The sequence below is a fragment of the Neofelis nebulosa genome, chromosome 3 (assembly GCF_028018385.1).
Source record: "Neofelis nebulosa isolate mNeoNeb1 chromosome 3, mNeoNeb1.pri, whole genome shotgun sequence".
Taxonomy (NCBI): domain Eukaryota; kingdom Metazoa; phylum Chordata; class Mammalia; order Carnivora; family Felidae; genus Neofelis; species Neofelis nebulosa.
In genome coordinates this window covers 138,629,387-138,652,970 of record NC_080784.1, presented here as the reverse complement: position 1 = coordinate 138,652,970, position 23,584 = coordinate 138,629,387, and the positions used below count along the sequence as shown (strand labels likewise).

The 23,584-nt window shown below is 39.6% G+C and overlaps 2 non-coding genes and 1 pseudogene across 2 annotated transcripts; 2 read left to right on the top strand and 1 right to left on the bottom strand.

The window, feature by feature from the left end:
• The first annotated feature begins 10,528 nt into the window (after positions 1-10,528).
• LOC131508161 (U6 spliceosomal RNA) lies at positions 10,529-10,635 on the top strand. Its single transcript, XR_009259872.1, has one exon. It is a non-coding gene; the product is annotated as a U6 spliceosomal RNA (small nuclear RNA).
• A 1,495-nt stretch (positions 10,636-12,130) lies between these two features.
• On the top strand, positions 12,131-13,546 carry LOC131506172 (vascular endothelial zinc finger 1-like; annotated as a pseudogene).
• A 2,046-nt stretch (positions 13,547-15,592) lies between these two features.
• On the bottom strand, positions 15,593-15,781 carry LOC131508274 (U2 spliceosomal RNA). Its single transcript, XR_009259970.1, has one exon. It is a non-coding gene; the product is annotated as a U2 spliceosomal RNA (small nuclear RNA).
• Positions 15,782-23,584: the final 7,803 nt, after the last annotated feature.

Here is a 23,584-nt window from a genome sequence, read left to right as displayed (position 1 = left end):
TAAAGCTATGTTTCTTAAATTATTAAGTCAGCAAGATATCAGACTACTGAATTGAGTTACTGTTGCATATTGCTGGGTTTTGTTATGTGGCGGCTGTGTTTGGCTGAGTAACACGTTGAAGACAGATGTGTAGAATTATATGTTTATTACCTAAAATTAAGTTTCTTGCCTTCAGTTTAGCAAAATCAGTTAATACGAAAAGATTTGTCACATAATCTCTGTTTTGTGAATGGTAATAATCTAAAGGATTAAAAAATAAAATGCAACACTATTCCAAGAGATCAGAAATAAACCCTCAATATAAAGTCGAGTAATTTTCAGTAAGTTTGCCAAGACTGTTCATTAGGGAAAGGACAGTCTTTTCAACAAATGCAAAAGAATTAAGTTAGGCCCTTTCCCTATACCACAGACAATAATTAGCTCAAAACGGATCAAAGATGTCACAGTAACACCTGAAACTATGAAACTCTTAGAAGAAAACATAGGGGGAAAGCTTCATGATGTCGGATTCAGCAATGATGCTGTGGATGATACCAAAGGCACAGACACTAAAGGAAAAAATATAGAAATTGCATTTCATCAAATTAAAAACATTTGTCCATCAAAGAACGCTATCAAGGGGTGCCTGGGGGCTCAGTCGTTTAAGCATCCTACTTTGGCTTGGGTCATGATCTCATGGTTTGTGAATTCGAGTCCTGCATCAGGCTCTGCGCTGATATAGCTCAGAGCCTGGAGCCTGCTTCTGATTCTGTGTCTCCCTCTCTCTCTCTGCCCCTTACCTGCTCACGCTGTCTTTCAAAACTGAATAAATGTAAAAAAAAAAAAAAAAAAAAAAAAAAAAAAAAAAAAGAACACTATCAAGAGAGTGAAAAGGCAACCCACAGAATGGGAGAAATATTTGGAAACCATATATGTAATAAGAGATTAGTATCCTCAATATATATAAGGAACAACTCAACAACAGTAAAATAACCCAATTAAAAAATGAGCAAAGAACTTGAATAAACATTTCCAAATAAGATATACAGATGACCAATAGGCACACAAAAAATGCTTACCACCACTAGTCGTTAGAGAAATGAAAATCAAAACCACAAAGAGATATTACTTCACATGCATCAGGATGGCAACGGTATAATAAAAAATACGTTTGGTCTTTGTCCCTGCATCCAGGAACAATGCTCCTATAACTCTTGGAGTCTCCAAAGTGATAAAAGTATCTTTTTGCTAATGTGCTCTAGGGTTGGGGGAGCTGGATAGCACAAGGATGGGAACTAGTTGCCAGAAAGACCAAGCCTTAATTAGATTGGAATTTTTAGCTCCACTCCAGACCTCTTAGGTGACAGGAACTAGAGATTAACTAGAGATTAACTGTGAACGGCCAATGATTTGATCAATCTTGCCTAAGTAATGAAACCTCCACTAAAACTCCTGAAGAATGGGATTTCCCTGGGCAAAAGCAAGCAAATGTCTGAGAAGTCTTACCAAATTTGTTTCCTGGGCTTCCTCTCATGGGTCTTCCAGAGACTAATTAAAAAAAAAAAAAAATTAAATTAGCTGACAAGGAAATGGGGAAGGGAACAGAGAAGAGTCAAAGAACTCTCCCAGTAAGGCGGAAATCTTTAGATGGTTATTAACAAATAAGATAAATAAAACGGACATTGATGGGGTTGAAAAGTGTACTTACTACAGCACTATTGAAGTTTGGGTGGACCAAGTGAACCCCCTGCTGGTTCCCCAACATTAAAATGCCCCAAATGAGTTTGCTCTATTTACCCCAACTTGGAGGAATTAAAAAAGTTGGAAGGCAAAGAATACAATGAGAAACCTAGCCTGTGATCACCCGGGGCAATAGGCAGATTAAGCAAAATAAAATTTGACAAAAGGGCAGGGTCCCTTGGCTGGGGACCCAAAGCCTAACACTCAGGAGTAGGTAGAATGGTCAGAGGATGAAGAAAAGAAGTTTCCAAGATTTCTGGACACAGGAGATGCATGCCTGGTGGTATCAACAACTGTTGGTGAAGCCCTACCAGGGGCTACAATTAGATTGAGAGAATATAGAAATGTAAGAGTTGATAGGCTTAAGGTGAAAGTTTGAGTGAAAATTGTAATGTTCAAACAGGCTTTATGTGAAGAGGTTTTGTCTCCTTTATCTGAATGCTTTAGAGGGATAGATACTGGTAAAAACAGGACAACAGGCCTAAAGTGGAGTCACTTCTGCAAAGTCCCATGCCACCAAACTGAGACTTAACTTAGAGTTTCTTCTCTCCCAGAGATGGAATCTTACATTAGTGCCTAATTAGCTCTAGTTAGGTAATCTGCCTGATAGAGCTCTGCCATCCCCCTAAAGGAAAGCAATCTGGCAATAATCAACCTTTTTTTTGTCTAGTATAACTTCCTTGTTTCTGCTCCCTTCTGCCTATAAAAGTCTTTCATTCTGTACAGCTCCTTGGATCTCCTTTCTGTCTGCTAGATTGAATGCTGCCCGATTTATGCATCTTTGAATAAAGCCAATAAAATCTTTAAAATTTACTCTGTTGAGGGGCGCCTGGGTGGCTCAGTCGGATGAGTGTCCGACTTCGGCTCAGGTCATGATCTCATGGTTCACGGGTTTGAGCCCCGCGTAGGGCTCCAGGCTGACAGCTTGGAGCCTGCTTCCGATTCTGTGGTCCCTCTCTCTCTGACCCTCCCCCCATTCATGCTCTGTCTCTCTCTGTCTCAAAAATAAATAAACGTTAAAAAAAATTTTAAAAAATAAAATAAAATTTACTCTGTTGAATTTTGTTTTCTAACTATATTATAACTGACTAGGGAACACTTTTCCTACTTAGTGTGGGGCAATCCAGTTGGGTGGAGGCAGTCGTCCAGGAGATGAAAGAGTTCACCCAAGGCAGAACAAAGGAGATAGAAGTTTATTGAATACACTGCAAGGAAGCAGTGGGCAGGGCAGCAAAGAGACTGTCTGCCAGGAGGCAGTGGTGCAGGGCTATAGTTAACAGGGGAAGGATGGGAGGTATGGGAACGAATAGAATTTTCCTTTTTTGGTCAGCTAGGGTTTATGGACATTTTGAGGTGGGTTGCCTAATGGCTTGTTTGTATTCAGCCTGGGGGTCACTGTGGGCACTTTTACTTCACTCAGGTTTTCATTGCTCAGGTTGGTTGCCTAAAAGAGGCCTCTAAACTTAGTACTGTAAAACCAAAAATCTGCTAAGGTTTTTGCTTTACACCATCAAATTGTCCTAGAGTAAAACTGTTGTAATTGATAATTCCATGAGAAATGACTACCTTGAAAAAATAAATTGTCACTAACTGGAATCTTTGCCAAGGTTATATGTCAAAAATTTTCTCTTAGGTAGTTTCAGTTGTTATGATAGGTAGTTTGCTTGCTCATGAAGTTGAGACATTATTTGGCCATTTTTACTTGTTCTCTCATGAATTACATCAATGTATATTTGCTCTTTATCTATTGTTGCTTACATCTTATTGATTTAAAAGAGCATTTATAGGGGCTCCTGGGTGGCTCAGTCGGTTGAACATCCGACTTTGGCTCAGGTCATGATCTCGCAGTTTGTGTTTTTGAGCCCAGCATCGGTCTCTGTGCTGACAGCTCAGAGCCTGGAGCCTGCTTCAGATTCTGTGTCTCCCTCTCTCTCTGCTCCTTCCCCGCTCATTCTCTGTCTCTCTCTGTCTCTCAAAAATGAATAAACATTAAAAAAAATTTTTAAAAGAGTGTTTATACATTAAAGATATTAAGTTTTGTCTGTCAAATGTTGAAAGTGTTTTCTTCTCAGATGGTTTTTAATTTTTAATTTTAATACAGAAAATTGAAAGCTTTGTATTTAAAACTTCCATTCATGTCTTTAATCTTTCTAAGGTATCATGTTTAGGAACACCTCCCTATGTTATGATAAAAAAACATTATTTGGAATTAGAGGCAATTATTAGTTATGACTAATCACTAATGGCATTGGCCGCATGGAACCATAATAGAGATCATTTACCAAAAGTTTAAACACTAGATTCACACAAACAATAGTACTGTTTTTAAAAGACTTTAAAAAATGATAATTGTTGCCTTTCTTCACTAATTTTTTTGGGGGGGTGCCAGATAGTAAAGATGGGCTCAAAGAATGATGTAAACATGTCACCTTGGCCTAAGAGTCAGGTGGAAAAGGGTGATACTAACCAAATCTGAGGCAATTTGAGTATTAAAATAACAATAATAATGGATTATGTCCCACTAAATAAAGTAAGAATATTTGAGTTCATACTGATGTAAATGAATGAATGAATAAATAATTAGGGTAAGAGGAACTCTTACTTTCAGTAAAATATCAACTAATAAATGTAGAAGAAATTATGAAATTAGAAAATCTCTTTTGGGAACTCTCTCCTCCTCCTCCTCATCATCAATACAGGCAACAGGGGGGCCTGACTGGCTCAGTTGCTTAAGCCTCGGTCTCTTGATTTCTGCTCATGCCATGATCTCAGGGTAGTGAGATGAGGCTCCCTGTTGGGTTCTGCTCTGGGTGTGAAGCCTGTTTAAAGATTCTCTCTCTCCCTCTCCCTTTGCCCCTCCCCTGCTCACATGCTCTCTCTCTCTCTCTCAAAAAAAAAAAAAAAAAAAAAGCAATTACTGGCAACTGATACCACCACTGGGCAATGTTTGAGTAATAGGCTATTAATGTAATCTCCAAGTATCTTCCCCAAAGATTTTTATGAATGGCTGGAGGAAATATACCTTCACAAACATCACCTTAACCAAAAAATGAAAGTTAACATCATCAATAAAGAGACAAATCAAGATCAGATGCCTCATGACATGATGCTCCGAGAAGAGAACATCCTGTCTGTGATATTCTTGCCAAAAGTGCATAATCTGAATTTTACCATGAGGAAACATCAGACAAACTCAAATTGAAGAACATTTTATAAAATAACTGACCTGTACTCTTCATAAATGTCAAAGGCATGGAACACAAAGTTTGAGAAACTGTTCTAGATTAAAGAAAACTTAAAAAACAGGACAACTAAATGCTATAAGAAATAACCCACAATGGCAGGGACAAATTGGTTCAAACAATATTGAGCTATTGTTGAAAACTACTTTTACCTGATTTTTCTTTGCTTTTTTCCATCATTAGCATATGATAACTCAGGAAAACCTGAAAAATAGAGCAACTTTGGAACCTCCACTTTTTAAAAAAAAAATTTTTTTTTAACATTTATTTATTTTAGACAGAGAGAGACAGAGCATGAACGGGGGAGGGTCAGAGAGAGAGGGAGACACAGAATCTGAAACGCTCCAGGCTCTGAGCAGTCAGCACAGAGCCCGACGCGGGGCTCGAACTCACAGACCGCAAGATCATGACCTGGGCCGAAGTCGGACGCTTAACCGACTGAGCCACCCAGGCGCCCCTGGAATCTCCACTTTAAGAACTATTTTAAAAATTTATAGAAAGACCTCCTCCAGTTACCCAAATTGCAAATCTTTGAGTATGTTTAAATAATAGTTTGTAAATTTTCTGGTCATATTGAAACTTTTCTGCATATATATATATATGCATATATATATATATGAAACATTTCTGTATATATATATATATATATATATATACGCACACACATTTGTTTTTCCAACATAAGGAATTCCTTTAATATAGTCTATTAATAATAATTATTAAACACCCTATTCTACAGGTGAAATACTTAAGGAACTGAGGAAGAGACTTTCAGAAATGTCACTGTGCATATCATTCCCCAAACTCTAAGAAAATAAAATGAGATGATCTATTATAAGAGAATAGTCTGAATTTTTCAAAAATCATAATCTTCCTTAATTTAAAGTTTTACTCCAGCATAATAATAATAATACAATCTTTACCTCAAAATACTCATAAACTGTCACCATATGAAAATTTTATAGGAAGTTCTCATGAAGCTTGGCTTGACTCCTACTATGACAGATTCCTCCTGGTACATTTCTAATATTGTCAAGTATTTTCAAAATACCATTTTCACAGTATATGTCCAACATGTATGAGATACATTTCCAAAAGGAGCATTTCTAGACATACTCCTCCCTCATGTACCATCATAAGATATAAGAAGAGACACCAATAGAAGTCAGCCTTAGAACATACTAGAAAGGAAATTTCAACCTTAAATAGGTTTCCTAAGTTCCAATGCATACTCTTGTGGAAATATGCTTTCCAGCTGTATTAGTTTTCTAGGACTACCATATCAAAACACCACAGACCTGGTGGCTTAAATAACAGAAATTTATTTCTCACAGTTCTGAAGGCTACAAGTTCAAGATCAAGGTACCAGCAAGATTTTTTTTTTTTTTTTGAGACCTCTCTCCTTGGCTTGCAGATGGCTTCCTTCTCGCTGTGTCTCTGTGTCTTCACGTGGTCTTTCCTCTGTGCATAAGTATCCCTGATATCTTCTTGTATATCAAAATTTCCTCTTCTTACAAAGACATCAGTTGCTTGGGTTAGGACCCACCCTAATGACCTCATTTTAACTTAATTACCTCTTTAAAGACCCTACCTGCAAATATAGTCACAGTTTGAGGTTCTGTTGGTAAGGGCTTCAACATAAGCATTTTGGATGGACACAATTCAGTCCACACCACCAGCGTGATGTGTTTGGGATTCCAGACATCCAGTTCCACTGGAGATCTGATGCTGAGGTTCATTAAGTGGTCTCCCTAAGAAGAAGGCTTCCAAAAGTAGAAAGCTATCTCCAAACGATCAATATATCAATCAGATACCATTGGGTATTGTCAAAGATAAACAAAGCTGGACATTTGATAAAGTGGTAAAAGCAGCTTTTATTTAGTAACTACTGCCATAGGGGAAAGAAGTGAAATCCATTCCAATTTGTGCAGAGATGATAGGGCATATTAAAGGGAGTATGAGGGATGAGAGAGGGGGGAGCAAGCATAGGCTTAAGCAGAGTCAGGGAAGTGAAAAATTACATAAAAAGGGCAAGAGAGTTGGTCGACGTAAATGTGATTAGACCATCTGTTTCTGCTAACTAGCATCTATCAAAATTAGGCTTCTACCCTCCCCCAAAAGACTGGAGGCAAAGACCCTATCCTTTCTCATTATTACATTTCAAAGGTATGGCTTTTTGGTCCTTGGGAAAGACACTCTTGGTCATAGGAAATACAAATATATCTCAAAGGGGCAGAGGAAGGATTTATGATTGTAAGCCCTTTTTAGTAAGTGCTCTAAGAAAGGAAGGTCAGGGGCCTATCATCAGATATTGACTGAAACAAATAGCAAGTTCTTTTGGCAGTCTTGAGCTCTTCCCCTCAGAAATGCAAGGTAGGGGGAGGGGCAGTCATCCCAGGGACATGGCCTTAGTCTGCTCAGAACCATGTTAAAGTTTGGTCAAGGCTCTTAGTGTATGAGTTTGGATTGGAATCATTTGTGCTGAGAGTTTTTATAGTCCTTGGTATAAACATCTTTCTCCCATCCTCTATGGATCAAGATCCATGATCTGGCAATGAGCTTTAAAATCCCTAAATATCATTCTCAAATAATTGAATGACTGCAATTCTTTCCAACCACTGGACTTTCTAACCATTGGACTTTCCAACTGTTGGATTAATTGACACTGGAACCCTCTAGAATATTATCAGTCCCAATACATCTACATGCCTTAATTACACCCTAGGCCTCCAATAATTAACTGCTATAACTGTTATCTTCCAGGGCCCTGAAGAAACCCAGAAGACATCAAGAATATAAAAGAGATGTGGGGCTGATAATGGAAGCTATTATCTTATTATTTTCTCCCAAAGTCATATAGAACCCATTATGTGATTTGTTTAACTCCGTTCAGGGCATGTGTCCTCAATAATCAGACCAACTAAATCAAAGCAGCAACTGATACCTTCAAGTTACCTTAAACTGCACATTTGTCTACTTAATGAGAATCCCTGGGACATTTCTCCCTGTGTTTACCTCATCAAAATGCAGGATGTAATTTGGGCATGATTCTGGTGAACAGGATTTACTCTCAGCTGCCAAGGTTTGCCTTAGCTCCAGAAGTCACCTCATGGTCAACATCTAACCGATCTTGCAGGGGTATAAAGGCCTGGCCATTTTGGCCCAAAGAAGGTTAAGTTTGATGAGTCCTATATGCCCCAGAGCTCCCTGTGGTTTGGCCAAGGATTTGCAAGGTCTGCATGACCATTTGTTTTCACCTTCTGCTTAATCCTACTCCTATCTACCTCCCAAGTGTTCATCCCTAATAAATGCCCTATAGGCAAAATTCCATCCCAGTGTTGGCTTTCAGCGAACCCAACACACATCAGTGATCAGTTAGATTCCAAATACTCAAAAACAAACCCACCAGTTTCTTTATTTTATTAGGATGATAAATTACCAGGAATGGTCTGAGACGCTGCATGTCACTGGTTTATACAAGGATTTTTTGTTTCACCTAACTGCAAGTTCTTGAACAAAAATCTGTGATACATAATTTAAATATGTATTTTTTATTTATTTTTTTATTTTTGGGACAGAGAGAGACAGAGCATGAACGGGGGAGGGGCAGAGAGAGAGGGAGACACAGAATCAGAAACAGGCTCCAGGCTCCGAGCCATCAGCCCAGAGCCTGACGCGGGGCTCGAACTCACGGACCGTGAGATCGTGACCTGGCTGAAGTCGGACGCTTAACCGACTGCGCCACCCAGGCGCCCTGTGATACATAATTTAACCATGACCCAAATTGGATAGTTCTAGGCTGACTAAAGAATTGAATGTAAAAGTGGGTTCTAAATATTTCTTATGATATTCATGATTGCATTCATCTTTTTGTCTTTCCCCATTGTCTGATATATAGGTGTTTAAGTGTTGCTATGCAGCCATTATCTCAAGGTTAAAGCCAACTAAATACTGTGTCAAAAAGCAGCCCTTATGTACACCTCTGTTCCTTTGAGAGCTGACAGTAACCAAAAGCGGGTAACTAGAATTTCTGATGAAGAAAATGATGCACTTTTGGTTTAACTAGATAGAGCTGTCAACAGGAGAGCAAAGGCAGACGTGGTACACTATAGCTAAGACTCTCATGGCTTTCCAGAGCAATGGTTTCAAAGTGTGGTTCCCAGAGGAAGAGTATCTGGGAAGCTGTTAGACATGCAAATTCTCCAGCCTCACCTCAAACCTAAGGAATCAGTACAACACTCAGTGTTTTAACAAGCTCTCTTAGAACCTGCTAACTTTGGAGAACCACTGTTCAAAAGAGTCTGCAAGCAACCGAAATTGTTTTCCCTGGGACCCAGTAGCATGCTCTAGGGCAGACTCCAGGATGGGCTCTCAAGGGTAACTTCCAGTCAATCAGAGACTTCAGTGAAAGAAAACAGAACCCCTATTCCTAGACTATCATTTTTCTTCCTGTTTTATCATCTTTTTTTAAAATCTTTTTTTTACCTTTGTTTGATTGTAAACAAAAGTAAATTCCTAATATGCTACTTATGTGAAAAATCTCTGAATTATTCTGTGACATGACCTAAGCAAAGCCAATTTGTAAATTAATTTTTCTGAAATTAATATTTTGAGGCTGGTAGACCTAATATTTGAGTCTGGGATTGCCAGGCTGAGGAAATAACCTACCCCAGAGTATAGCCTTCCAGTGGTGAGTCTAGTGTATTTGACACCTGGAACAAGCATATTGGTTTTTTTTGACCTTCTTTCTTCTATACAACAAAGTTATTTTCAGTAATGATAACAAAATAAAATGAATAATGATGAAGTCCAGAAAAGAAATGCAAACACTGAAACTTTTCTTTTATTGAACTCTATGTATAATTATGTCAGGGAAAATGAGAAAACAAGTAAATAAATATAGAGTACAGAAAGGACAAAACTAACAGATTAATGTATATTTTATTTAAAAATGTTTGTATTTATTTTTGAGACAGAGTGAGACAGAACTTTGAGCAGGGGAGGGGCAGAGAGAGAGGGAGACACAGAATCTGAAGCAGGCTCCAGGCTCCGAGCTGTCAGCACAGAGCCTGACGTGGGGCTCGAACTCTCAACCATGAGATCATGACCTGAACCAAAGTCAGACACTCATCCGACTGAGCCACCCAGGCGCCCCGATGTATATTTTAATAATAATATTATATTGATGTATATTTTTGAAATGGGGGAATTCATCTACACATTGGTCTATAAAGTAATCAACAGCAACATTACAGTTTTTCTTCTAGGGAAATAAACCCATAATGAGGTATAGTCTCATTCTATGTTTGGAATTCCTGTGAAAACTAGTAGGTATCTTACTTGAATAAGAGAAAAAGATTTATGCCCTCTGCACTGTAACAATTTCGTGAATAATATAGCATACTGACGTAGTAGTTCAATACCAGAATATAGAAGATAACAGTATAAGAAAAGCAGTTCAGCTGCTCTATTAGAATCATGTTAGTTAGAGACTTGATGCTTCAGAGGGATGTACTTGCTTACTAAAATTGGGATCCAATAATATTCATCTCTATTAAATAGTTGTAGGGCTCACTCCGGCAGCACATATACTAAAATTGGAATGATACAGAGAAGATTAGCATGCCCTCTGCGCAAGGATAACATGCAAATTCGAGAAGCGTTCCATATTTTTGAGATCTTTATGTAAAAGAAAAACCTATAACTTATTTTTGGAAAGCTAGATGAACAATCTTTTGGAATACTTGTGTTAATTCTTTTCCTGGATAAAACACATGCCAAGCATTTATTGATCAACTCGTTAATTAGGTTTTCTATTATTTAATTTTTTTCAGCAATTAAAATCTTTTTTTTCCACCTGCTGGAGAAGTGTGAAAGCTAATATTTGATCCTGGGCTTGGCGATGTGTGCAGTGAAAATTGTTGGAAAAATAATTTAGAACCCATGATAGCTGAATGGGTAAAGAGACTATTTCAGTCTTTTCTATGGAAAGGTATGAGTAGACTCACTCAGCTTCAGTCTTAAGTAGATTTTCCTGGAGAAATGGGAGTGTTAAATTCTCTTGTTTTTTTTCCTAGAGCATACTATTGAATTTATAGTTTAAAACAATTTAATACCTGCTTGCTTTCCAGATAACCTGGTGGAAAGCAAAAGCCACAGCTGTTAAGATGTTTGATGGATTCTCCTAACAAGACATTCAAGGTATGACTCACTGATGCTAATTTGTTTCAGTACAATTTTTTGTGCCCTCTGGCACTGGAGATTTCACGTTGCTACATCCTACCACCCTGGGTGATGAAATAGCATTTCTGTTTTGTTTTTGCCAACCCCAGAAAAAGGAAAGCTTGCACAGGATTAAAAAAGCCTTAAAGTTGAAAAAGATGGGGGGCGGGGGGTGCCTGGGTGGCTCAGTCGGTTAAGCATCTGATTCTACGTTTTGGCTCAGGTCACGGTCTCATGTTTCATGAGTTCAAGCCCCACGTTGGGCTCCACGCTGACAGTGCAGACCCCGCTTGGGATCGTCTCTCTCCCTCTCTCTCTGCCCCTCCCCTGCTCACTCTCTCTGTCCCTCTCAAAAATGAATAAATAAACTTAAAAAAAAAAAGTTGAAAGAGATGGGAGACAAAATTAAAGCTTTGGTTTGATGATACTAGTCAAAAGTCTCCCCAGAAGTTCTTTTTTTTTTTTAATCACTTAACAGAAGGCAGGCGATGGTTGTTATTTTACTCTGTCTCTTCCTCAGAGAACAAGTTGGGGAAACCCAGTTCCCCTGTTAGAAGACTTCATGTAATGGGGCGCCTGGGTGGCTCAGTCGGTTGAATGTCCTACTTGGGCTCAGCTCATGATCTCACGGTTTGTGAGTTTGAGCCCCACATCGGGCTCATGCCTCTCGGCACAGAGCCCACTTCAGATCCTTTGTCCCTCTTCCGCTCTTGCTCTCTCTCTCTCTCAAAAATAAACATTTAAAAAAATTCTATATAAAAAAAAGAAGGCTTCCTGTAGAAATGTGGGGATCCTAAGAATCCTGAGAAAGTGATTCCCGTGGTGGTCGAGGCATTCTACAGCATTTCACTCAAGAAGCAGAGACCTGGTGTGACCCGTGTGTGAGAGTGAGCTTCAGCAATTCTGTAAAAATACTTTATGCTGCCACAGACATCTGAAATTGTAAAATGGCAGCCCATGAAGCCTCCCATCGCCACGAGCAGGCAGCACAGAACGGCTTGCTGCCCCTCCAGAGCCCTGCTGCAGAGACCCCTGATCAGAAACCATTGCTTCCAATCTCCATAACTCAGAAACCTCAAGTGGCACCAGAAACATGAAAGGATGCCATCAGGATTAAAAAAGAAACACCCCAAACTTCATTTGTGTGCACTAACTGCAGTAAAGCTTTCAGGGACAGCTGTCATCTGAGGCACCACGAGTCCTGCCACACAGGGATCAAGCTGGTGTCCCGGTCAAAGAAAACTCCCACTACGGTGGTTCCCCTCATCTCCACCATCGCCGGGGACAGCAGCAGAACTTCGTTGGTCTCTACCATTGCTGGCATCCTATCAACAGTCACTGTGTCTTCCTCGGGCACCAACCCCAGCGGCAGTGCCAGGAGCACAGCTATGGCCGTGGCCCCGGCCGTCAAGAAACCCAGTAAGCCTGTCAAGAACCATGCCTGCCAGATGTGTGGGAAGGCCTTCCGGGATGTGTACCACCTCAACCGGCACAGGCTCTCCCATTCGGACCAAAAGCCCTTCGAGTGTCCTGTTTGCAATCAGCGCTTCAAGAGAAAGGGCCGATGACTTCTCATGTGAGGTCTCACGAAGGAGGCAGCACCAAACCCCATACTGGCAGTGTCTGTGGGAAAGGCTTCTCGAGACGTGCCCTGTTGCCTTGACCACCAAAGACAGACTGCGGACACGCACGGGGCGCCACGAAGGCAAGGTATGGTGTAACGTCTGTGGGAAGCTTCTGAGTGCAGCATACATCACCAGCCACTTAAAGACACACGGGCAGAGTCAAGGTATCAGCTGTAATACATGTGAAGAAGGCGTCAGTAGAACATGCATGCATGAGTGGAGACCGGCAGCCAGAAGCAGCAGCAGCGGCAACAACAACATGTGATAGATGACCGGGGAAGCAGGTGGGGACACTGAAACTGGGGGAAGAAGCTGTCAAAGCAAGCAAGCAAGAAGCTGCCAACCCGTGCCAGACCTCCGTGGCTGCTATGACACCTGTGACTCTCACTGCTCCGTTCAATGTAATGTCCTGCGTGTCACCTGGGGCGATGTCAAACCCAATCACAGTGGCAGCAGCAACGAGCATGAAGCATCCAGTAAATGTTTCAAGTGCAGTTACCATAACCAGCCCAACGAACAGAGGGCACCCTGTAACTATAACCAGCCCATTATCCATGACCTCTCCTTTAACATTCACTACCCCAGTCAACCTTCTCCTCTGTCACTGCTCCAGTGAATATAGCCCACCCTGTCACGATCATGTCTCCAGTGAACCTGCCAACACCTGTGACGTTAGCAGTGAGGCCCGTAGAGGGCATGCCTTTCTTACCCCAAGCCTTACCCACATCACCACCTTGATAGACAGCATTATAAAATTTAAAAAAAGGGGTTAAAGTAAATATTTCCCAGCAACTTACTTTTAATTTATTAAAGCAAAGAGTAAACTATGGGGACACTTGGGTGGCTCAGTCGGTTAAGCAGCTGACTTCAGCTCAGGTCACAATCTCACGGTTCCTGAGTTCAAACTCTGCGTTGGGCTCTGTGCCGACAGCTCAGAGCCTGGAGCCTGCTTTGGATTCTGTGTCTCTTGCTCTCTGCCCCTCCCCTGCTTGTGCTCTGTCTCTCTCTCTCAAAAATAAATAAACATTAAAAAATTTGTAAAAAGTAAACCATGAAATGGGGATATTTCATTACATTAGTTAATAATAGTGTAGTAGCATTTTTCTCCAATTTGGCTGGGATTATTCAAAGTAGGGTGTGTATGTAATTTATCACTGGACCACTTTAGTTTAATCAGAAATTCCTTTTAGCTGACAGCATTGCTTAAACAGGATAGTAGCTGGCAAGATGAAATGCCAGAATTAAAACCAATCATAAAAAAGCAAAACCCATTTCAAAATAAAAAAACAGCATTACTGTTTCTAATCCCAAGAAATCATTTTATTCTAAACACTAGCAGAACTCTTCTCCCCATACAAGGTGGATGGCTGATTTTAACCTGAAGTCCTAAATCCACAAATTTAGAATTTGTGAGAGCTAGTATAGAATTGTCTGTGCTCATTGTTTTTATGGGTAAATACATGCATTGTCATAATAAAATGCATTTCGGAGAATATGCATTTTACCTTTGAGAATATGTTAATTTCAGGCAGCATTCTTTATGGGAAAGGTGATAGCAGCTCTGATATGCAAAGCGTGTAATAATTTATGATTCTACTTTCAGCATATAATAGAGATCGTGACCTGATATTTGGAGATGTAAATATCACTCAGCATATTAATCCTGATAGAACATAGCATTGTAGTTGACTTAAAAAAACAACAACAACAACCAAAATATACAAATTTTGTTTTGGTAAGAAAAGGCCTCAACTGACAGTGGATACGTCAAGTGTGTGAACAGGCAGACCCCTAACAAACAGAGGCCATGGGACTCTTATTCAGGGGCCAAGAAGTACTTTAGAACAGCCAAAATATATTGCTTTAAATTGGAAGATGCTGGAGGCACTGGGATGTGATATGCCCCTCCCCTCTCTTTCCCAATCAGAACCTGTTGATGCTATGATAGGGAAAGATGTGTTAGTTGCTCACTGCAGTTTATGTCTTATATTAAATTGTATACAGTTTGTATTCTAACCACCAGCTAGGACTAGGTAGTATGCCCCTTCAGAACAAGCAGAGTGTTATCTTTTTTTTTTTTTTAATTTCTCCTTCCATTTCTTAATCAAGTATTGTGCAGATTTGTTCAACTTTGTAAACATGGACATCACTTTTTTTTTCTTTGAAAAAACACTTGTATCAGCTTGGTGGTGTTTTCAGGGAGGCATTTATCTGTACTTCCTGTAGGAACCCAGGAATGATTCTGCATGTTAAGACATGTGCTTTTTATTTCTTAGCAGGATGTTTTATCTCTGTATGTAAAGTAGAAACCAAAAGTTAGGGAAACAGATACTCTTTACACCATTAAGCCACACATTAATGTTTTTAAAGCATTGTGTTAAAAAAAAAAGTTCCTAAAACCAAGATGCTGTGATTTTTTTTAAGTTACAATATGTTTTTGGGGTTCCCCCCCCCCTTTTTAATCTTGCAGTTAAAGGAAATGAAATTTAGTTGTATTAATCTTGCAGAATGTTGGCAGGACTGACTATCAAATTGGATGACTTCAGTTTATACCCCACTGTGTCAGTTCAAGCATCAAACACCTTACATCTGAGGCAGACTTCCTACATCATGGACAGATATCTGTGTGTCATTATACAAAACAGTTTGAGGGGGTTGAACTACATAGTAAAAAATAAAACAGTACTTAGTGTAAAATAACTTTATAAATTATCTTTTGTACTTTAGGACATTAAGTTGTACAACTTCTGTACATATAAAAACTTAGGAACATTCTGTTTAGCAGGAAGGCAACACATTCCTACACTTTTAATGTATATGTTTTGTTATAATGTCCATGTAAACATGCCCTCTGTGCCTTTTAATTAGTGTGTCTCAATAAACAAAATGTAGAGAAAAAATAGTTGCAACATTTTATTAAACCTGTAAGAACAGATACTACACTTGATCTAAGCCAAAAGGCCGAGAAGCAATAGTTGTGGCATTTAAAAGAGGTTGGTTAATGCAAACTCAAATCATTTCAAGGAAAACCATGCTTTTTTTTTCTTTACCTCTTTATTCGCATTTTTATATATCTATTTTTCCCATAAAAAGGATCATAACCAAAAAAAAAAGATCATAAAAAGAATATAAAAAGCAATGATTGCAATTATGATGAGGGCCAAATTTTGAATAAATATGCCTGAAAATAAATGAGTATCATAAAGGAAGATATAAGTTTATCTTTTTAAAAAAAGTTTATTTTGAGAGAGAGAGGGGGAGAGAGACAGAAAGAGAGAAAGAGAGAGGGAGAGAGAATGATCAGGGGAAGGGCAAGAGAGAAGGAGAGAGAGAGAATCCCAAGCAGGCTCACCCTGTCAACGTGGAGCCCGATGTGGGGCTCAAACTCATGAACTGTAAGATCATGACCTGAGCGAAAACCAAGAGTCAGATGCTTAACTGCTTAACAGGTACCCCAAGATAATATAAATTATCTTAACAGCCTATCACCAATTATAGTTTCTTCAAAGGAAATTGAGTATGTATGGCCATGGATATGCTCCACTCAGGTCTTCCAGGGAACCTACTGGGGGACACAGTTGGCTGAAAACCTTCACCTGCAGCTTCTATGAGAGCTGTGACCACTCTCCCCCACCCTGGCTGCTCCCAGACAGTCAGTGCACATGATGGAGGTACTAATGAAGGCCCATCCTTATGAGAAACCACATTCCTTTAGCAGGGGACTTGCTCAAAGAGTCTCCATCAGCCTGGCGGAGATTTTTTTAGCTTGCCTTGTAGTCTGAGACTCCTCTACAACTCTCCTTCCTTCCCTTTATCCTTTTCCAGGTGTCAGACATGCATGACATTGTGAAGCCTCTCCCTCCTTACTCACCTGTCTTTCCCCTATCATTCACAGATATTTCCCCCAATATGGCTCTTGAACATCTAACCTTGTCTTTGTGTCTACTTCTCAGGATCCAAATGGACAGAGTGCTTGCCTTCTCATGTCACCCACGAAGGTCTTCCTGAGCCATAAAGATCCCATTTTCAATTTGTGGCAGTGTTTTTTATTTTATTAAAAAAATGTTAATTTATTTATTTTGAGAGAGAGAGAAAGAGAGCATGCACGCACACACAAATGTGTGCAAGGGACAGGGGGCAGAAAGAGAGAGGAAAGAGAGAATCCCAAGCAGGCTCCAAGCTATCAATGCAGAGCCCAACGTGGGGCTCGATCCATGAACCACGAAATTATGACCTGAGCCAATCAAGAGTTGGACACTTAACCAACCGAGCCACCCAAGCACCCCAATCTTTTTTTTTAAATTATTTATTTATTTATTTTGAGAGAGAGACAGCGGGAATGGAGGAGGGTCAGAGGGAGAGATAGAATCCCAAGCAGGCTCTGCACTGTCAGCACAGAGCCTGATGCGGGGCTCGAACTCACGAACTGTGAGATCATGACCTGAGCTGAGATCAAGAGTTGGTTGTTTATCCAGTCAAGTCACTGGGTTACCCCAGGCACCCCAATCTTTTTTATTTTAAAATTCCCATCAGTGATCCAATATAAATATTCATGTTGACAATTACAGGTCAAAACAAAGTCATTCTTTTTGTCCCCAGCTTTACTGAAGTATAATCGAAAATATAATTGTATAAATTTAAGGTATATAATGTGATTTCATGTACATGTATATTGTAAAATGATTACCACAATAAAGTTAATTAACACATCCGTAACCTCACATATTTGACTTTTTGTATGTGTGTGTGGTGAGAACATTTAAGATCTTCTCTCTTAGCAAGTCTCAAGTATTCAATACAGTATTGTTAACTATAGTCATGATGTCATACATGAGATTCCTAGAATTTATTCATCTTATAACTGTGAAAGTTTGTACCCTTTGACTGACATCACCCCATTTCCCCCACTGCCCAGGCCCAGCAACCACCATTCTATTTTCTGTTTCTATGAGCTCAACGTTTCTAGGTGCTCCAAAAAGTGAGATCAGATGGCATTTATCTTTCTCTGTCTGTCTTGTTTCGCTTAGCATAATGCCCTCAAGATTAATCCATATTGCTGCAAATGGTAGAACTTCATTTGCTTTTTTATGGCTGAATAATATTCCATTCTGAATATACACTAAATTTTCTTTTCTTTGTTTAAAAATTTTTAATGTTTATTTATTTTTGAGAGGTGGGGAGGGGCAGAAGAGAGAGACCCAAAGCAGGCTCCAGGCTCCGAGCTGTCAGCGCAGAGCTAGACCTGGGGCTCAAACCCATGAACTGTGAGATCATGACCTGAGCTGAAGTCAGACGCTTAACGGGCTGAGCCACTCAGGCACCCCCTACACTAAATTTTCTTTAGATAAAGTCACTACATAGAATACAGTACAATATGGAAATGGAATTATAAAATATCTAAACAATGTATCAGAAAAAAGTTTTAATCACACGCAAGTATAGACTGTTATTAGCTTACAATATATTGTTGAATTTTATTGGTAGGCTCAAAGAATTTTGCCATAATTATGCTATTTTCTATGACTGTTTCCCAAATTTTCAAAATGGTCTGTGCTTACAGTGCTAGTTTGTTAGGGCCTGCCAGAACAAAATACTAGACTTGGTGGCTTAAACACAGAAATATATTTCTTCACAATTCTGGAGGCTGGAAGTCTAAGATCAAGGTGTTGGTAAGACTGGTTTCATCTGAGGCCTCTCTCCTTGGTTTGCAGATGGCCACCCTCTCCCTGTGTCTTCACCTGGTCCTTCCTCTGTGTGTGTCTGCATTTAAATTTCCTTTTCATATTAGATTAAGGTCTATCCTGATGACCCCATTTAACCTTAATTACCTCTTTAAATTCCCTATTTCAAAATATAGTCACATTTTGAGATACTGGAGCTTAGGACTTTAACACATGAATTTGGGGGACAAAATTCAACCCATAACACTCACATGGATAGGTAAAATACGCTCATCCTGTGTGTTTCTCATTTACTCTCACTATTGATACGTAATGCTTTTGTTACCAGATGTGTGGATTTTCCACATATCAGGCAATTCTCTGAAACCAGCCAGATGTCCTACAATTTAATTCAGTTCTGATAGCATCTACCTGGAGTAATCAGTCAATTTCGGCTCTTAGCACAGTGGCAGCTACCCTGTCCCATTCCCAGCCCCATAGTAGCCAGATAGACATATGTTCCTGGAGCAGCTTACACACAGCTTGCATGAGCTAGGAGGGAAAAAAGATATTCGATGCAAATAGTTACCAAAAGAGAGCAGGGGTGGCTGTGTAAATACCAGACAAAATAGACTTTAAATGAAAAAAGTTTACAACAGTCAAGGAAGAATCCCATATATGAATTGAAATTCAACACAGCAGGAAGATATAACAATTATAAATGTTTACATACCCAATGACAGACCAGCAAAACACAAGAAGCAAAAACGGATAGAGTTGAATTTTTTAATTCAAGAAATTAACTGCTGAAAAATCGACAGTTCTACAATAATAGCTGGAGACTTCAACACCCTCTCACAATAATGGATGAAACAGCCAGACGAAAGATAAGTGAGGTAATAGAGGATTTAAACCACACAATAAACCAAGTAGATCCAGCAGACATGTACAGAACGCTTCACCCAGTAACTACAGTGTGCACATTCTGCTCAAGTGCACACGGGACATTTTCCAGGAAAGACCATGTGTTAGGCCACACTTAAAAATCAAGAGATTTAAAAAGGTAAGTACCAAAGTATCTTCTCCAACCACAGTGGGATGCAGTTAGAGACATCCATAACAGAAGGAAAAGTCGAAAATTCACAAAATTATGGAAATTAAACAGCATGCTTTTAAACAATCAATGAATCAGAGAAAGATATCACAAGGGAAATTAGAAAATACTTAGAGATGACAATGAAAACATGGGGCTGCCTGGATGGCTCTGTCAGTTAAGTGTCTGACTCTTGATTTTGGCTCAGGTCATGGTCTCACAGGTTCGTGGGATGAAGCCCTGTGTCAGGCTGTGTGCTGGCTGTGGGGATCCTGCTTGGGATTCTCTCTCCCTCTCTCTCTGCCCCTCCCCCCCACCAAATAAACATTTAAAAAAAAAATGAGGGGCGACTGGGTGGTTCAGTCTGACTTCAGCTCAGATCATAATCTCGTGGTTTGAACCCCACATCGGGCTCTGTGCTGACAGCTCAGAGTCTGGATCCTGCTTCAGATTCTGTGTCTCCCCCTCTCTCTGCCTCTCCCCTGCTCGTGCTCTGTCTCTCTCTGTCTCTCAAAAAATAAATCAGTGTTTAAAAAAAAGAAAATGAAAACATGACATAACATCGCTATGGGTCACATTGAAAATAGTGCTAAGGGGGAAATTTATAGCTATAAATACTTACATTCAAAGACAAGAAGGATCTGAAATCAACAACCTAATTCACAACTTAAAGAAGTAGAGGAAGAAGAACACACTAAACCCAAAGCTAGTAGAAAGAATGAAATAATAAAAACTAGAGCAATAAATGAAATAGAAAATAGAAAAACAATGGAAAAAAAAATTATTGAAAAAAGTTCGTTCTCTTCCTGGTCAAGGAGGCCCTTTTTCCCATGAGAAATTTAAAAAAAAAAAAATTTTTTTTTTTTTTAATTTTAGAGTGAGAGATAGCAAGAACATGAGTAGGAGAGAGGGAGTGAGGGAGAGATAGAGCAAATCCTAAGCAGTGTGGAGCCTGACATGGGCTCAATCCACTACCCTGGGATCATAACCCCAGGGTGAGAGTTGGACACTCCAATTAAGAGTTGAATGCTCAGGGGTGCCTGAGTGGCTCAGTAGGTTAAGCGTCTGACTTCAGCTCAGGTCATGATCACGGTTTGTGAGTTCAAGCCCTGTGTTGGGCTCCGTGCTGACAGCTTGGAGCCTGCTTCCGATTCTGTCTCTCCCTCTCTCTCTCTCTCTCTGCCCCTGCTGCACCTGTGCTCTCTCCATCTCTAATAAATAAATAAAACTTAAAAAAAAAAGAGTTGAATGCTCAAATAAAAAAAGTTTGATGCTCAACCAACTGAGCCACCCAGGCGCCCCTCTCATGAGAAATTTTATGACCTATTTTTTGGTAGAAACAGTAGGTTCGAGTGCTCTTTCTGCCTCTGCTGTTTTTCAGATGTCTTCAGCTCAAAATAATCAATATGCTAAAGCAGTATATTTTGGGTTGGCATGTTCTAAAGCACTTCACCTTATTTATTTTATGCAGATTTACTGAACATTCTCCTTGGTTGCAGGCATCAAATAATACAAGTATTAAAGGGAACTTCAGAGATTATTTAGTCCCTTCTCATTTTATTGATGCAGAAACTAAAAGCCCAGAGCAATTAATCAAATCATCCAAATTCATAAATAGTTATTTTCTACAAACTATTTTATATGGTTAATATTTATTTAGATTCATTCTCTTTTTAGCTTTATTGGAGTATAATTGACAGAAAGATATTGTATATATTTAAGGTATGTAACTTGATGTTTTGATATCTGTACACTTTGTGAAATGATCACCACAATCAGGCTGGTTAACATGTCCATCACCCCGCATAGTTACCTTTTTCGTGTGTGTGGTGAGAATAGTTAGGATTTACCTTCTTAGCAAATTTTGAAGTATACAATACAGCATTATTAACTATAGTCACTGTGCTGTATGTTAGATCCACAGACCTTACTCAGCTTGAATAACTATAAGTTTGTACTCTTTGATCAACATCTCCCCATTTTCTCCACTCCCTAACCCCTGTCAATCACCATTGTACTCTGTGTCTCTATGATTATGATTATTTAGATCATGAAGTATTTGTCTTTCTATGTCTGGCTTATCTCACTTGCCATGGTGTTTTCAGTTTCGTCCATGTTGTCACAAATGGCAGGATTTCCTCCTTTTTAAAAAGGTGAATAATATTCCTATACATTTCACATTTTCTTTATCCAATCACCCTTTGATGGATAATTAGGTTATTTCCATATCTTAACTATTAATTAATAATGCTGCAACGAACTGTAAATACTAATCTGAAGCAGAGTCGGAACCGGAACTTTGGGGTCCTGATTCCCAGTGCTATGTATACCCTTCTTACTAGACCAAAAAGAATGAAGAGGTGATTGAGTGAGAAGAGGTACCCTCACATATAAGGCCATTAGACTTTGGAAAATCCTCCAAAAATGCTAGGAAGGCTGGTAGGGCCCAGCTATTGTCATTTCTGAAAAATGTAGTTATGATAGCTGTCAGGGTTGTAAACCACTACTTTACAGAAGATTGTAAATGCTTTTATTACCAACTTTTAGAGATAAGGACATTGCTTACATCATAGGGTGGGCCCCTACTCCAGTATGACTGGTATTCTTGTAACAAGACCACCATGTAAAGAGACAGACGTGCATGCAGGGAGAACACCATGTGAACATGAGGGCAGAGATGTTGTGATGTGTCTACAAGCCAAGGAATGCCAGACTGCAGGCAAACCATAAGAAGCTAGGAGAGAGGAAAGAAGCAGATTCTTCCTCCCAGCCCTCAGAAATCCATTCCTGCCCTCCCGAGCGTGGACTTCAGCCTCCAGGACTGTGAGACAATGACTTTCTGTGAAGTCACCCAGTTTGTGGTACTTTGTTAAGGCAGCTGAAGCAAATTAATGCATTTCCTAAAATAGCAGATTGCTTTGCTGCTAAGTCACTGTCTGATCCACCTAATCTTCCACTGCCCTAAGCCTTTTCCCCACTCCCCACTAAAATCATGCTTTCTCTACTGAATTTTACTTTCTTATAGCTCTGTCTTTGTCTCTTTGGGCTGCTCCAACAAAAATATCATGAACTAGGTGGTCTATTCACAGCAAACACTTATTGTTCACAGTTCTGGAGGCTAGAAAAGTTCAAGATCATGGTGCTGGCATATTTGGTGTTTGATGAGGGCTTCTCATAGTAGCCTCAATGGCAGTTGACTTTCTGGGGTCTCTTTTACAAGGGCGCTAAGTCCAATCTTGAGGGCTTTGCTCTCATGACTTAATTAGCATCCAAAGGCCCCACCTCTTACAACCATCACCTGGGGCTTAGGATTTTAAAATATGAGTGGGGGAGGGGGAGACACAAGCATTCAGACCTTTCATTCCTTCTTTCTTTTCTACAAATCTGCATCTCGCCTGTTAGAGTTCCACTTTCTCCTTAAATCCTTCACCATTGTACAAAGTTAGTTTTACTCCTATGGAATTTTTCTAACCAACATCAATTATTTTGTTAGAATGTGAGCTTCATATGAATAGAGATTTAGAGTCAAACCCACAAGTGGTGAGATCATGACCTGAGCCAAAATCAAGAGATGGCTGCTTAACCGACTGAGCCACCCAGGAGCCCCTGGTTCTTAATTTTTTTAACTTCTGGATATAGTGTTTCTTGGATTTTTTTCCCCCTCAATATTATTCTAAATTCTTAGAAGACAGGAATCCTGGCCTTATACTTTCCTCATATTCATGAATTCACAACTCGTGAATATGTACTTTAAATCAGGCTAGTCAGTGCCTGCCTTAACGGAATTTATAATCTAATGTGAGACAAAAACATTAAAGACATAATCTCTTATGTGATGACATAATTACACAATGCTGATAAACACTTCGTAGGAAAGATAGAAAGCTAGAAGCAAGGATAATTAAGGTACCTAACCCCCCCTAGTGTTGGGATCAGGAAATGTCTGTTTAAGGACCTAAACACCGCCAGGGAGGAAGGGGTGGAAAGGAACACCAGGTGTGGAAGACAGGACTGAAACCTGAG